The following is a 13,909-nucleotide window of genomic DNA, read 5'->3' as shown; positions in this document are numbered from 1 at the left end:
GATCCTTGGGAACAGGGACTATCTTTTCCTTCTTTGTGTATATCTCCAGCTTAACACAACACTTGACACATTGTAAGTGCTTAATAAATGCTAATGATTGATTAATTTATATAATTTCCCAATCTATGAGCATCTTTTTAATTTCCAGTTCTTTTTAACAGAAAGTGCTGCTATATTTGACTATTTATATGGCTCATCTTCTTTTCACTGGCTTCCTTGAGGTATACATAGAATAGAATTACTGAGTAAAAGGGTATGAACATCTTAGTTAATTTCTTTGCATAATTTCAAACTGCTTTCCATAATGGTTGGACAAATTCATGGCTCGATCACCAATGCATTAATCTGCCATGATCTCTCCAATATTAACCACTAACATTTTTGTCATCTTTGCCTGTTCGCTGGGTTTGTTTTGAATTTCTCTTATTAGAGATTTGGAGTATTATTTCATATGACTCTTAATAATTTGTAATTCATTTGGGAAACTTTTATATTCTTTTACTTCTTGATCTATTTGGTAATGACTTTTGTTCTTATGCATTTCTGTTGGTTGAAAGATTGATTTTTTTTATTTATTTAAGACAATTGGGGTTAAGAATGATTTGCCCAAGGTCATACAGCTAGAGTGAGGTCGAATTCAAACTCAAGTCCTCCTGACTCCAGGGCTAGTACTCTATCCACTGTGCCACCTAGCTGCCCCGAAAGATGCTTTTTTAAAACTGTTGCTATTTTATTTTCTTTAACAATGTTTATTGATATATTTTGTTTTTATATCACCTATTTCCTTTGAATATATTCCACCTACTCACCCACCTAGTAAGTCATCTCTTTTAACAACGAAGAAAAATGAAAGAAATCAGCAAAACTAATGAGTGAGGTCAAAATATATGCAATGTTCCATGCCCATAGTTACCTACCTCTGCCAATAAGAAAGAAAAGACCACCATTATTTTCAGGACGAGCAGCTTAATCCAGACTATTGTCACAGGTACAAGGTAGAGTCATAGAACTGGATTGATCAGGTCCCTTCCAGGTTAGCCAAATGTAAATCTACTATTTTAAGCTCTACAGATCTACTTCCTCTCAATATCTTCCTTCCTTCAGGTTCTTTAGTCTGATGGAACTCAATTGAGATCATTCATTTCAATCTTGGTCCAATTTAGAGTAAGATGTGCAATAAGGTTTAGAAGTATTCTTAAAGCTTTATGTAAACATAAAAATATTCCCAGGAGATATTTGTTAAAGTTCTTGCTCATAATTTGATTCCAATATTGGATCCAAAGTCAAATAAATAAGCCTATAATTGGCAAAGTTAATATTTTCCTTTTTTTTCCCCTTTCCTTGTCCAAGTTCATACAACTAGTGTCTGATATTGGATTTGAACTCAGATCTTACTGAATCCAGAATTGTCTATGGCAAAGTATATACTTAAATGAACCATTTTTAAAATGTTTGCTATGGTTTTTTTTTAAACAACACTCCAGTTTAATAAGTTCTCAGGGTTCAGAATCATCTTCTATAAGAAATTCTTCTTAAAGCACAATCTCATTCAGAGCAGATTCCATACAATACATTTTTATGGAGGATATGGAGCCTTACTGCCTGATGCTATCCATCTATCCTTCCTCTAAATGTGCATAACATCTTAAAACACAAACCTGATTTCCCTGCTCAAATAATTTTCTATGACCATTTATTGTCTCTTAGATTAGAACAAAATACAAACACCCCTGCTTAACATCTAAATTTATTTACAGTCAGATTCCAGCCTCCCTTTCCAGACTTAAAACATAGTATTCCTCTTTTGAGTACTTAACATTCTAGCCAAATTGACCTACTAACCTTCAAATTCAGTAATGAAGCTCACTCCCTTATAGCCTCTGACTCTCAGAATTCCTAGCTTCCTTTAAGGTTCAGTTCTGGTGACAACTCCTCTCAAACATTAATGTTTTCTCCCTCCTCCACAAATGATTCAGCTACAATAATTGAATGTAAATTCATTTAGGGTAGGGACTGGATTTTTTGTTTTGATTTGATATTGTATTTCTCCCCCCAATTATATGTAAAAACAATCAACATTTTTTTCAAATTTTGAGTTCCAAATTTTCATCCTCCCTTTCTCTCTTCCCCTCTCACCATGAGAAGGCAAGCAATTTCTCACAGATTATACATTTGTAGTCATGAGGAACTGTTTTCCTAAATTTTATCTTTGTATCTCCAGATCATAACAACAGTTGGTTAATAAATGCATGCTGGAATGAATTAGATGAACACTTTTCCAAAGCATGAATTTGTACAGTGGTAACTTGCTTCAGACCCACTTTCAATAAAGTGAGAACTGCCCAGAACTAGTGGTATGAACTCCAGACCCTTAGATATCAGATGTGTCCAGCTTCATTTTGCATATAAAAATGGATTCTGGTACATGCTTTGTTTATTTGGCTGCATATGATACAGTTTTCTCACATGGAAAATCCAAGGATCTTTCTTCTAGTAGAGTTGTCAAGATATGTAAGGGAAGTACCTAGGAAAGTCTAGGGAGCATGAGTAGACATTCTGTAACTGGTTCTAGTCTGCTAGTGTATGGGAGATTTTTAGATTGATTGGAGGCATTTGAAAGTTTTTCACATAGTTTCCACCAGGGTCTCTTGCTTCAATCCTTTTGATTGCTTTCTTTGTGGTCAAATTTGTGCTCAGAATCTCAGAATGAAAGACATTGGAGCTGTTTCCCAAAAGAACACATAGTCCCAAGAAATGGGTCTCAGTTCTTTGCCTCTGATATACTTATCTATTTGGTAAATGAAGTAGAGCCTCCAACCTTATGAGTTTGAAAGGTCAGCAGGATGACTCATATCCCAGAACTTCAGAGTTTAGGTTTGTAGCCAGTGCAACAGCAATACTTCAAAGAACAAAGTGTGACCTTCAGAGTGATCTTTGACACTTCAGCCCAGGAATTGCTGAGACAAGGATTCGTTAAGTAGTGATTCCTGTGGATGTGTTACTGAATTAGATGTTATATTGGTTATAAATGTTAGATGTTCATTCCAATCTAAGAGTGAACCTACAATTCTCACAGATCAATTTGGTGTAGGGGAGAATATGCCCCTAAGGTACTAGAAGAAATGATTTTACAATTCAATTGTACTTGCTATAACTTCAAAATAAACACCTTGTAAAAACTAATTGATTTATGTGATTAAATGGAAGTGGAGCACTAGAAATAAGCTCTTAACAGTGAGAAGAACACAGCTGGTAGCGGCTCAGATTTACAGAAAATAGATACCCTAATCCATCAGAATACCCTAGAATCCTGAGGGGCAGATGTAATCTGCCTGGCTCTGGAAGAGTGAGTCAGAGCATACTCATTACCTTATGAACTAGTTCTCAATTATATGTTAATAGAAGAAGAAAGGGAGCAAATAACCACTGTCATGGTTTGTTGGATTTTGTTAATGTTTTTCCTTCATTTTTTCTTCTTTTTTTTCAAGGCACTGGGGTTAAGTGACTTGCCCAAGGTCACACAGCTAGATAATTATTAAGTGTCTGAGGCCACATTTGAACTTGGGTTCTCCGGTCTCCAGGGCTGGTGCTCTATCCGCTTTGCCACCTAGCTACCCTGTCCTTCATTTTTCAAAGAAGACTACTACAGAGGGGGCTAGGTGGCGCAGTGGATAGAGCACTGGCCCTGGAGTCAGGAGTACCTGGGTTCGGTCTCAGACACTTAATTACCTAGCTGTGTGGCCTTGGGCAAGCCACTTAACCCCATTTGCCTTGCAAAAAAAAAAAAACTAAAAAAAAAAGAAGACTACTATATCAGGGAGATGATACCATGACAAGCATGTGAATTGGATTTGAGTAAGTGGGATTCTGTGCTAAGTAACCAGTCTCACTTTCTCCTTCAGGGCCAGTGGGATCCAGTGGTGAGATATGAATCAAGGTGACTGGAGATGGTTTTGGAGACGAGGCATTCTCGGTTAAGTGACTTGCCCAAGATCACACAACTAATAAGTGTCAAGTATCTGAGACCAAATATGAATTCTCGTTCTTTTGAATCCAAGACCAGTGCTCTATCCACTGCATTACATTCTACAGAGCATCTTTAACAGTAGAGATTAGATTTTTTTTATTCATTCTTATATGAATGAAGAAGTCACAAGGAGGACATTAATTCAAATCCCAGACTGTGTATGCTATTTTTTTTAATGTGGATAATATTCTTGTAGATACTCAAGATTTCTTTACATAGAGATACCATTTCCACTAATCACTGGGTCTTTAGACTTCTCAATACAAAGTTACAAAGTAACTTCCAAGTTCACCTATATTCATCTTAAGGTTGACCACCTACCCAGAAAAAGAAACCAAAAGTGGAAAAGGCAGTCAGGGGTCCAGGTACAATCTCACTTAGTGGAGGTCATTTATTCCAACTGCTTTGTGAAACTAGTCATTGTGGAGAAGTGTCAACCCAACTTCCCTTCCCCTCTCCCCACCCCATGGAAAATCTCAGCATTTCCCTATGTTGGAACTTGTTTTTCCTTTTAACTGATTCTACATCCCTGCCACTATCACATAATAAGAAAGGGTCAAGAAACTACTCATGTTTTTCTGTGCCATACTAAAACAATAAATTCTTTCAGTACAACATGACTAGATCACCTTAAGCATCCAAGAAGTCTGTCATGCCAGAAGGTTCACTTTATTCAACATGTCCCTGGAAACCCCAGCAGTTTCTAGGATTAAATGAGATGATTTTTATAAAGCCCCCAGCTCAAGGCCAGATACACAGTAGGCAATAAATATTTCCTTCCTCCCTCACTTCCTTCATGCTTCCTGCTTTTCTTTCTCTCGCTTTCCTTCTTCCTTCCTTCCTTCCTTCCTTCCTCCTTCCCCCCCTCCTCCATCCCTTCCTTCTTCCTTCCCCCTTCTCCCTTCTTTCTTTCCTTCCTTCCTTCCTTCCTTCCTTCCTTCCTTCCTTTCATTCTTTCTTTCTTTTGTCTTTCTTCCTCACTTCCTCCCTGGAGAACTCTAATCATATGCTGCCTAGGTTGGTCCCTTTTTATATTCTTTGCTGCACACTTTTAACTTATTACATTTAAGGCATAAAGGAGAACTGGACAGGACTGGGTTCAAGTGTTACCTCTTAGATGCACTGGCTATGTAACCTTTAGTGGTAAATCACCAGTTCTCAGTACCCCAAGCATCTCTCTTTAAAACTTTAAGTTACAGAGAAGGCAGAGCTCTGCATTTGTAAAGGTAGTTTTCTCAATGGGAACTTGGATGCCCCCTGATATCTCAGATAGTTGTCTTAGTATAATTGCCCTTATTTCTGTCTCCAGTTAAGTTCTTTGTTCTTGATTCACAGATGCCTACCATACATCTCTCAAAATGACAGTTACTGTTTAAGGTCTTTGGCAAAGAGACACTGCAGAGTTAAAAAATGTTTCACCCTTTAGTGGTGTACCAATCAAGGTACCAATCACATCATCATAATTAATACTGATGGTATTTTAAATACAATAGTACTTTAAGATTTATAAAACATTTCCCCCCAAAAATTGAAGGTCATTTCCAGTCATCCTGATCTATATCTTGCCACTAGTCCCAGATGGTTCTAGAGACAGGCTGAGGGTGATGACTTTATACAGTCCTAACTCACTTAAATCCAATTTACTTGCAAGTTATGGCATCACCTAACTGATGTTATACTCCTCTGCAAGAAGGAAGAACAAACAACTTAAAGACTTCAGAACACAAACCCATATTATCTAATTCTGAGTCCAGGATCCTTTCCAAAACAAGACCTAGAAAGGTGAAGTGATTTGTCCAACATTACCAAGGTAGAAAGTGGCAGAGTTGAAAATTTGAACCCATATTCTCTGACTTCAAATGCAGTATTATTTTCACTACATTCCTGCTTCCTTATTCTTAGATTAGTCCATAATCTTTGCAGTCCAGAATCTTGGGGGGAATCACCGGCCCAAAGGGACAAATAAGCCTTTATCTTATACCTCTCCTCTCCTTTTCTGGCTAAATTCCTTAAGAAGACTATCAACAATGGGTGATTATACTTCCTGTCCTTTCATTTTTAACCCTTTGCAGTCTAATTTCTGATGTCATCATTCCACCAACTGCTATCTTCAAAGTTACTAATGACTTCTTAATTGCTAAATCTAATTTTTTTTCAGTCCTTATCCTTGACTTCTATGGAACCTTTGAGACTGTCAACGAGTCTTTCCTTCTTGAAACTTTCTATTTAGGTTTTCACAATATTCTCTCCTGGTTTTTCTATCTGTCTGACTTCTCTGTCTCCTTTTCTGAATCTTTTTGAAAATTATTCCTGCTAATTATGATATTCCCCCAAATCTCTGTGTTGGGCTTTTTACTCTTCTCCCTATATACTATTTCACTTGGAGATCTCATCAGTTCCTATAGTTACAATTATTGTCTTTATCAGGTAAACTCTCAGATCTAACTTCTCTGGATATCTGGTTTCAAATCTCCAGCTGCCTCTTGGATAACTCAAATTAGATGTCCCATAGACATATTAAATTCCAAAATAATTTAATATCTTTCCCCCCAATATTCCCTTACCTCTTCCAAAATCCTTTCTTACTATTGAGGATCCCTGAGGTATCATCCTTGCTCCCCACTCTCTCATCCCTAATATTCAATCAAGGTTCAAGTTCTTTCATTTCTACTGTCATATCATCTCTTGAATATGCCCCCTTCTCTCCTCTGACATTGTAACCATCCTGGTGCAGTCCCTCATCAACTCCATTGGGCTATTACAATAAAACTACTTGCTCCCTTATCCCTGCTTCAAATCTCTCTAATCTCTCAATTCTACTTCGATCCATCCCTTGTCTAGTTGTCAAATTGGTATTCACAAAATGCCAGTCTAATCATAATTAACCCCCCTCACCCTTCTTCAATAATCCAGGATCAAATAGAAAAAAATCTGGCCTCTTCTTATTTTTCCATTCTTATTGCTCCCCTACTCTGTCCCATACAGGGACACTTGCCACTCCATACTCCATCTCCTTCCCCCAAGGTTTTCCCTAACTGTCCCATATCCCTGGAGCACTTTTCCTCCTCACATCTCCTGACCTCCTTTCAGGTCTCAATGATAGTTTTGAATGAAGCCTTTCTTAGTCCTTAATGTTTGTGTTCTCCCTCCGACACTACTCCCCATTAACCTTGTGCATCTCTTATTTGTACATGATTGTTTGCTTGTTGTCTTCCTCTGTGACTTTTTTGAGAACCAGGACCTTTTTTATTTTTGTTTTATTTCAAATTTACTTTTCTTTGTATTTTGAGTTTAGCACTGTAACTAGAGCTTAACAAATGCTAGTTGACAGAATGGTGTAGGATCAGAGATTTAAAACTGGTTGAGACTTCAAAGTTGTTTAGAATAATCACCCTATTTTTATACTAAGACCCAGAGAGGTTAGGTGAATTATCCAAGATCATACAAAACAGAAGAGTGGGGGGGTTAAACCCAGGGTCTCAAATACCCTAAACTGGGAATGAAACAGAAGTCCATAACTGCCATTTATTGGTTCTATGGTTTCAGGTCTCTGAGTCTCAGTTTCCTCTTTATAAAACAGGGGTCGTAATACCCACAGGTGTGTTGTGTGGCAAGCTCTTTCTAAACTATCAAGTCCTATAATGCAAAGTCCTTGTGGTCCTTGTGCATTCATGACAGGTTTTCCTTGATCCTGGAATCCATTTATGTATATTCTTAGTGTGTATTGCAGAGGTGGCAGGGTGGGAGTGGGGTAGACTAGAGTGTATGTGTGTGCATGGGGGTGGGGTGGGGAAATGACCTGTTTTTCTGAGTAAAACCATGGTCTTTTGAAGCCAAGGAAACATATTATGTGAGGAAAGTCTCATTGAATGGATCTATTTACATATGAATGTTTCTCTGAAAGGCTAGAGCTTGGCTCCCTTCTCACCAGCAGGACTTAACCGGTTGGGAAGATCCATTGGAGGACCCATTAGCTAATGCTGCCTTTCAAGGGGCAAGGTTGTGAGAGGATGATGGGCCTGCCATAAAATCAATAGCCTAAGTCATATGGCTGTTCAAGGCCTGAGTAAACACCGGGGATCAGGTCTGCCAGCAGTCTATGTGTGGGTCATACATTTATAGGCATGTACGTGCCTGCACTTATTGGGTTATCTGGGTATCCATGACTAGAGGTTCATTATCAGTGTGTGTTCTTTTAATAAGTAATATGAACCTTAAAACTGTAAAAACCTTAAAAACAGGGCTAAAAAACTTGACAGAAAAAATATATTAGACATGAAGTTTTATTCTCTGGGATTTACCATCTAAACCTTAAGGTGGAAGCCATTATAACAATGATGACACTTCAACAGGGGAAAGAGTTGATCTTTTATACAAAAACAGAAAACAGGGAAGATTATTAACATCCTCTTTGTGGCCTGACAATGAAAGTTGTTGTAAAATATCTCTGCTCAAACCTGAAAGACTTTCATCCTTGTACAATACTATCTGATCTCTTGTCCCTTCCTGGCTGGACAAGTCTTCCAGCATCCTGATCATTGTCCTTCTGAGTTTCTAATTAACATAGGGGAAGATACCTAGGAGTCTTAATTTCTTATTAAGTTGGCAAGGTGACTGATATGAAGGCTGAGTACTCTCTAAAGATTTACCAGGATTACAGTTTTGAGAATCTTATACTTTTTAATAGTAACATCCTATAGGAGAAACTCCCTCTAGACCCTGTCCCATTGCATCTACATTCATTTTTGCCTCTTCTCACCTTCATATGCCCCCCAAAAGTGGCATATTATAGGGTGAAAAGTACTGGATGAGGAATAGAATTGCCTTTTTGACCCAATTCTGATGTTTACTAGATTTGTCATTCTAGAAAAGTCCCTTCAATTCTGAATTTCATTTTATTCATTCACAAAATGGAGATAATACTTATGCTACATACCTACCAGGACTCTAAGTGTGTTGAAACCTTGAAAGGTTTTTAATGGAAGTTTTTATTTTAAAGGAGTGTCCAGGAGAAAGGTAGTGTGAGGGAACAGAAAAAGCCCTGATCTAAAAAAACCTTTGAAAACTAGTTAACTACTTAAGTCTCATTTCCTTTGTGACTTCAAGTTTTCTAATTTGTCAAGTAAGAATGTTTGTATTATATAACTTCTTGAGTCTCAGACATAGGAAACTGTGTCCATAGGAAGCTATGAGCTGGGTCTGAGAATGGATTTTGACTTTATAGATAAATGTTTTAAAAATAGGAATAATGGAGGGCAATTAGATGATGCAGTGAATAGAGCACCAGCCCTGGACATAGGAGGACATGAGTTCAAATTCAGCACCTTGGGCAAATCACCTAACCCCTTTGCCTTGCAAAAACAACAAAAAACAATAATAATGAACTCTTATCCAGAGATGGAATATAGAAAGCAAATATAGTAAGCATGTATATGTGACTAGAAATACATACATAGGAGGCAGCTAGGTGGAGTAGTGGATAAAGCACTGGCCTTGGAGTCAGGAGTACCTGGGTTCAAATCTGGTCTCAGACACTTAATAATTACCTAGCTGTGTGGCCTTGGGCAAGCCACTTAACCCCATTTGCGTTGCAAAAAAAAACACCCTAAAAAAAAAAGAAATACACACATACATATTAATCTTTTGTATGGATAGTATGCACACACACACACACACACATATATATATATATATATTTACATATACACACACATGTTTGTCTAGCAAGTGGTTTTAAAACTGAAAATAGAACAAAATGAAGAAAACTGACCACATATGTCTGCTTACTCAAAGAAAAAGAATACAAAAGAAAGAACATGAGTAGAAAGAGTCAGTAATTCATAGGTGACAGTTCCCAAGAAGAGTCATAAGATCCATGGCCTCAAATGTCTATATGCAAATTAATAAAGATTGAAAAATAATTATTGGAAAATATTTCAGAATTAAGAAATAATAGAGGCCAAAGGCTTATAAATAATGCATATCCCTCATACTAATATGTCATGAATATTTTTTTTAAGAAGGGAATTGAAAGGGACTAGGAATGATGAACACCAAATAATATCACTAAAAATGAAATTGACTCCATCTTGGGAATAAACACTAAACCTTTGATTTCATTGGTGGAAGCAAATACCAGGTAAAGTAACTCTCTATCAATGCAAGTCTGAACTTTTTCTGTAATTTATTGTCCTTTTTTGTTTAGTATTTTATTTTTCCCCAGTTACATATAAAAATAATTTTTAACACTCATTTTTAGAACTTTGAGTTAAAAATTGGTTCCTTTCCTCCTTTTCACCCTGCTCATTGAGAAGGTAAGCAATTTGATATAGCTTATACATGTGTAATTTATGTAACACATTTCTATAAGTCATGTTGTGAAAGAAAATATAGTTTCCCTCCCAAAAAAACCCTCAGAAAAAATAAAGTAAAAAAAAAGTATAATTCAATTTGTTTTCAGATACCTTGAGTTCTTTCTCCAGGGAAGGATAACACTTTTCATCATAAATCCTTCAGAGGTGTCTTTGGATCATTCATGTTACAAAAATACTGGGTTTTTTTGGTACATAGTACAGGTCACTTTGCATCAGCTTCTGTAAGTCTTCCCAGGTTTTTCTGAGATCATCTTGCTCATCATTTATTATAGCATAATAATATTCCATCACAGTCATTCAATATTCTGTCATTCCACAATTGATGTGCATCCCCTCAATTTTCAGTTCTTTGCCACAAGAAAAGAACTAGTATAAATATTTTTGGCTCTTTTTCCTTTTTTTCTTTGTCTCTTACAGACCTGGGTCTGATTTTATAACCCTTTGGGTAAAGTTTCAAATTATACTACAGAATGTTTGGACTAGATCATAATTCCATCAACAATACATTAGTGTTCCAATTTTTCCACATCTCCAACATTTGTCATTTTCTTTTTCTGTACTATTGGCCTGTCTGAATGGTTCTGAGGTAGTATTTCAGAATTGTTTTAATTTGCATTTCTTCAATCAATAGTGATTTAGAGAATTTTTCATATGGTTACAGATAGTCTTAATTATTTCATCTAAAAACTGTTCATATCTTTTGAACATTTATCAACTAGGGAATGACTTTTATTTTTATAAATTTGATTTAGTTTTCTATATGTTTGAGAAATTAGACATTTATCAGAGAAACTTGCTTCAGAATTTTTTTCACAGTTACAATTGCTATTTCTTTCTCTGTTCATTCATTTCTCTCTCTCTCCTTTCACCCTGTTCCTTCTCAAATTGTTTTGTTTCTGACTACTGTCTTCCTTCATTTTCCCTCCTATCACTCCCTCCCTTTTCTCTCATCCCTATCCCCTTCCAATTTTGTGTTGGGTAAGATAGATTTCTTTACTCATTTGAGTATGTTATTCCCTCTTTGAGTCAATTCTGATGAGAGTAAGGTTTCATCACTTCTTCCCTTCCACTGTAAAAGCTTTTTCTTGTCTCTTTTATGTAAGATAATTTGCCCCAATTCTACTTTTCTCTTTCCCTTTCTCCTGGTACATTTCTCTTTCATCCCTTAATTTTATTTTTTTTAGATATCATCACTTTATATTCAACTCACATGTGTACCCCCAGTTTATCTATACTCCTAACTGCCTTAATAATGAGAAAATTTTTAAGTTATAAATATTATCTTTCCATGTAGGAGTGTTAGCCTTATTAAATTTTTTATTTCCCTTTTTTATTTACCTTTTTTGTGAATCTCTTGAATCTGTATTTGAAACTCAGATTTTCTATTCAGCTCTGGTCTTTTCATCAAGAATACTATGGCTTTCAGGTAGTCCAATTATTTTCAAATTATCACCCCTGGATCTATTTTCCAGGTTATTTGTTTTTCCAATGAGATATTTCACATTGTCTCTTTTTTTTCATTCTTTTGATTTTGTTTTATGGCTTCCTGATGTCTCATAAAGCCACTAATTTCCATTTCCTCAATTCCAATTTTTGTTTGTTTTTTTGCAAAGCAATGAGGTTAAGTGATTTGGCCAAGATCACATAGATAATTAGAAAGTGTCTGAGGTCAGATTTGAACTCAGGTCCTCCTGACTCCAGGGCCAGAGCTTTGGCCCCAAGCTGCTCCCTCAATCCTAATTTTTAAGGAGTTTTTCCCTTCAGTGAATTTTTGTGCCTCTTTTTCCATTTGACTAAGTCTATTCCTCAATGCATTTTTCTCCACATTTGTTTTTTGTACCTCTTTTACCATTTGACCTAGTCTGTTTGTAAGGTGTTATTTTCTTCAGTATTTTTTTGTGTCTCCTTTATCAAGCTTTTTCCATGATTTTTTTGCATCACTCTCATTTCTCTTTCTATTTTTTTCCTCCATCTCTCTTACTCGATTTTTAAAATCCTTTTTAGCTCTTCCATAGCCCGAAACAATTCATATATTTCTGGGAAGCTTTGACTTTGTTATATTCCTCTGAGTATGGATCTTCCTTGTCACAATAGTGGCTTTCTATGGTCAGAATTATTTTTTCTGTTGTTTGCTCTCCCCCCTCCCCAGTCTATTTCTTGATTTTTAATTCTTTGTTAAGCAGAGTTCTTACTTCTAGGGTGGAAGGTGCATTGTCCCAAGCTTCGGGCTTGTGCAGCTACTTTCAGAAATATTTCTAAGGACCTCAGAGTTTTCAGTTATTCCAAGGTGTTTACATCTCTCCTATTTTATAAGTGAGCAATAGCACTGTTCCACTGTGTCCCCAAGCTCCAGTGTGCTAGTGCTCCTCCTTGCCCTTGGACTGCCCTTGAACAGCAACCCAGATCTGAATATGGGCAAAGCAAAAGATTCCTTCTTCCAATGCCAGCAAAGAGAGTCCTATAATCTTCTTCATCTGATCAGTTATTTGACTCCCTTAGCATCTAAGGGAGTCTAAGAGTCCCAGAAACAACACTGCTATAGCAGATTCAGTGGCTCTCAAGATCTTCTCCTGACTTGTTGGGGCTCAGTCTATGCTGAGGCAACCAGTGCTGGGCTGTACTCCACTCTCACCCAGAAGTGACAGACCTTTCCTGTCGATCTTCAAAGTTACTTTGGAAAATTATTTCACATTCTTGTGTGGAATTGTTTTGTGGAATTTACAGGAATTGTTTCATGGAATTATTGAAAGTTGCTCAGAAGGGTTTTGGGGAGAGCTTAGCTGAGTCACAGACTTTTCTCTACCATCTTGGCTCTGTCTCCTCTGAAATTAGTAATGGTAAAGAGTTGATTAGGCGGCTGAGAGTTTAAATGGCTTGTCCAGGGACACATAGCCAGTATGTATTATAATTGAATCTTGGATGCAGGCCTTCTTAGTTCATGAGAAATTTATCTAAATATTATTCCATGTTGTCTAATGGGAAATAGCCAGGTATCAATGTAAGATTCTATGTCCAAATCATCTTCTTGTGTATGTCAGACTAGCTATTTTTTATCAAAAATATTAAAATATTAAAATCAAACATCAAATTAGAAGAAAATCAAATATCAAATTAGAAGAAAAACATGGTATGCTATTAAAAAGTAGCTCAACCATATCTATTTAAACAAGTTTTTGAGATAGAAAAATAGAAAATGGGTAAATGAATGAATAAAAGGCATTATTGGGGGGGCGGAGCCGAGATGGTGACATGAAGGGATCCAGGTTTAGGAGCTCTCTGATAAAAACTCATAAACTAAGGACTCTAACTAAACTTTCGAGAGACAGAACCCACAAAGGGACCCAGTGAGGCAGTTCTCCTACTCAAGGTAACCTAGAAAAGAGCAGAAAGGCTCTGCTCCCTGGGGCCAGAGGGGCAGCCCGCCAGAGGGGTGGCCTGCCAGAGCCAAAGAACTTCAGCCTCCCGGAGGCAGCCCCAGAGCACTGGGAGCCTCAGCTCACAGCAGCGG

This window comes from Macrotis lagotis, chromosome 1 (assembly GCF_037893015.1).
Source record: "Macrotis lagotis isolate mMagLag1 chromosome 1, bilby.v1.9.chrom.fasta, whole genome shotgun sequence".
Classification (NCBI taxonomy): domain Eukaryota; kingdom Metazoa; phylum Chordata; class Mammalia; order Peramelemorphia; family Peramelidae; genus Macrotis; species Macrotis lagotis.
The sequence above is the reverse complement of the archived record's forward strand: the minus strand, read 5'-3'. Positions refer to the sequence as shown.